Raw genomic sequence first — 3,268 nt, forward strand, 5'->3', positions numbered from 1 at the left:
CCAGTGGTTCATGCCTGGAATCCTAGCTATTCAAGAGGCTGAGATCTGAGGATCATGATTCAAGGACAGACGGGACAGGAAAGTACGCGAGACTCTTACGGCCAATCAACCACAAAAAGCTGGAAGGGGAGCTGGAGCTCCAGTGGTAGGTAGAGTGCTAACCTTGAGCACAAAAGCTTAGGGGACAGTGCCCAGACACACAGTTCAAGCCCCAGGACTAGCAAAAAGAAAAAAAAAAGACACAGAGAGAATGTACAAGAACACGTAATACAGCTGTTCTGTCCCGACAGCATTTCTCATCCACCCAGGCAGCCTGTCTCAGGCAGTCCCAGGCCTCAGTTGCCTTGATAGGGCAGCTCCGGTCACAGGCCCTGTCCTGGGCCTTATATCTCCTCTCCAAAGGGATCAGAGCTGAGGATTGGGAAATACCAGAGCCCAGGGGGAAACAGAGGTCAGATCGTCTAACTCTTCCGATAAATGGGACAGAGGGAGTCCCAGACCTGGTCCTGGTTCGGGAGTATTGAGGTTACCCCCAGCCCCGCCCCTCCCCCAGCCCCTCTTTGGTCTTTCATTGGCCCTCAAGTCTGCTAGAAACAGACCCTGGTTCCCAGGCAGAGGTGGGGAAGGATCTTGTGTCCAGATGGGGTGCTTCTTGAGCACCTGTGGCACCGGGTTAGACCCCCTGAGAATGCTGGGGGGGGGGGGGTCTGCTTTCCCAAGTCAGACCTGCTTCTCTAGGGACTCCTGACGATGGAAGAAGACTATGCAGGAAAAATGGGACGCCAAATGTGCAACGTGTTTCATTGTCATAATGATGTATTATGATATTGACGCAGTGTCAAGCCATTCTGTCTTTTTCCAAATAAATTTCAAAATCAGCCTGTGGAGCCAGGTGCCAGTGGCTCACGTCTATAATCTTAGTTACTCAGGAGGTTGGGATCTGAGGATCATGGTTTGAAGCCCAGGCAGAAAAGCCCTTGAGACTTTTATCTCTAATAAACTACTTAGAAAAAGCCAGAAGTGGTGCTGTGGCTCAAGTGGTAGAGGGCTCAGGGACAGCCTTCAGACCCTGAGTTCAAGCCCCAGGACTGGCCAAAAAAAAAAAAAAATCAGCCTGTTTAAGCTGGATACTGGTGGCTAACACCTGTAATTCTAGCTCCTTGGGAGGCTGAGATCTGAGGATCATGGTTTGAAGCCAGCCTGGGCAGAAAAGTCCCTGAGATGCTTATCTCCAGTTAACCAGCAAAAAAACAAAAGTAGAGCTGTGGCTCAAGTGACAAAGCACTAGCTTTGAGTGAGAAAAGGTAAGCAAGAGGCCAAAGAAACAGAAATGCTGAATGTTGAAAAACTAATAAACATGCCACTCATTAGGAGTTTGTGGCTAAGAATCAGGCCCCAAGGACACCAGCAAGCCACCAGAACCAGATCATTCAGATGAATGCAAAATCTTTCCAAGGTTAAACAAGAGAAACTGCTTCTCAGTGTTATGTCCCTGATAAGGTTAGGAGAGTGTGAGAAATAAATTTTTGTGTGTGTGCTGGCACTGTGGCTTGAACTGGAGCCTGAGTGCTGTCCCCCCCCTTTTTTTTTCCAGCCCTGGGGCTTGAACTCAGGGCCTGAGCACTGTCCCTGGCTTCTTTTTGCTCTAGGCTAGCACTCTACAACTTGAACCACAGCACTTCTGGCTTTTTCTGTGTATGTGGTGCTAAGGAATCAAACCCAAGGCTTCATGCATGCTAAGGCAAGCACTGTACCACTAAGCCACAATCCCAGGCCCTATCCCATAACTGCTCACTCTACTACTCCAGCCACAGCACCACTTCCAACATTTTGCTGCTTAATTGGAGGTAAGAGTCTCACAGACTTTTCTACTGTGCCTGGCCTTCATACCAAGATTCTCAGATCTCAGCTTCCTAAGTAGCTAGGGTTTACAGGAGTGAGCCAAAGGAATCCCGCCAGAAGGGAATATTTTACAGACCCCCTCCCCGTTCCTCCCCCCAACTTGAGAACATGAAGTTTGCTAACCACAATATTAGCAAATGAACTCCAGAAACCTTTTTGAGTACCTGTTTTTAAGGTAATGGGGGATTGAAGCCAGGACCATTCCACACAAGTACTCTAAGGTTGAAGCACTCAGCCCAGCCTGAGTGAGCCCAAGTCAGTATTTTTTCCTTTAAAGAAACATTTATGGGACTGGGAATGTGAGGCACACATGAAGTCCCAGGCGTGAAGCCTGAAGTACATCTGTAGCCCGAGTGGTACCTTCACCCTTACTAACTGCTTACACTTGCTTCTGACAACTGAAGACAGCCATCTCTAAGATAGGATTCTGGCAGCATCTGCTCACAATCCTAGCTACTCAAGAGGCTGAAACCCAAGCATCACAACTTGAAACCTTAGCGAAGCACAGCATCCTTATAGATATAGCAGGATTGCTTACTGAAGACACAGAAGCATTAAAATGTAGCAACGACTTGCCTAAGTGTTCCGAAAGCACAAAGCATACACAAAACCTGTAGTAATTCAGTCTTACTTTAAACCTCTGAAAATAGCCTTGCCAAGACAAGGCCTCAAAAAATTGGTTTAAGACTCAAAGTTGTTCCTCTCCACGGAAATCTTTAGTAAAAGGCGAAAGATTTATACGATCTGAAGAGAAACCAGAGTATGAGCTCAGTACGCTGTCACTCAGATCTCGGGTAACAGCAAGTCCAATCACGCTGATGGTGGTTAGCAGACTCCAAGAGTCTGTGCCGAGAGGAAAAGCGTTTCCGTGGTTTTGTATATGAATGCTTCCTTGACACAATATAAACGGAAAATGAGATTTTAATTTGGCCGTTTCCAACTTATGTCACGCGCAAGGCACTGTGGGTATGCAAATGAGAGAATCCACTGTCACCGCCCTTTCCGTTCTGGTTGCGGCTGAGCTTCGGCGGGAGCCACTGGGTGACCTTTAAGGAGGCGAGGCTGGTTGGTGGGGGGGGCGGCGGGGAACGACAGTCAGACTCGGCTGTTCTCTGGTTTGTATGTTTTATTCTGGGGTCTGGAAATGGACGATCAGTGAGACCACTCAGATGACAATCGGTGGGTGAGAACCCGGGGAGATGGGGGAGGAGGGTGTTACAGGTGTGGGCCACACAGAGCCAAACAAACAGGTGTGGGCAATTGCAACTCCATAACTTCACAGCAAGGGCCAGCTTCAGAGAAGCTTCACGTTGAACAATGACATTAATACTGAACAATATTAGCAATACTTGCTTCATTTTTGAAT

General features: G+C 48.0%; 1 non-coding gene across 1 annotated transcript; it reads right to left on the reverse strand.

Moving 5' to 3' along the window:
* Positions 1-2,550: 2,550 nt before the first annotated feature.
* LOC125341235 lies at positions 2,551-2,666 on the reverse strand. Its single transcript, XR_007208918.1, has one exon. It is a non-coding gene; the product is annotated as a U5 spliceosomal RNA (small nuclear RNA).
* Positions 2,667-3,268: the final 602 nt, after the last annotated feature.

This window comes from Perognathus longimembris, chromosome 23 (genome assembly GCF_023159225.1).
Source record: "Perognathus longimembris pacificus isolate PPM17 chromosome 23, ASM2315922v1, whole genome shotgun sequence".
In the NCBI taxonomy this organism is placed as follows: Eukaryota; Metazoa; Chordata; class Mammalia; order Rodentia; family Heteromyidae; genus Perognathus; species Perognathus longimembris.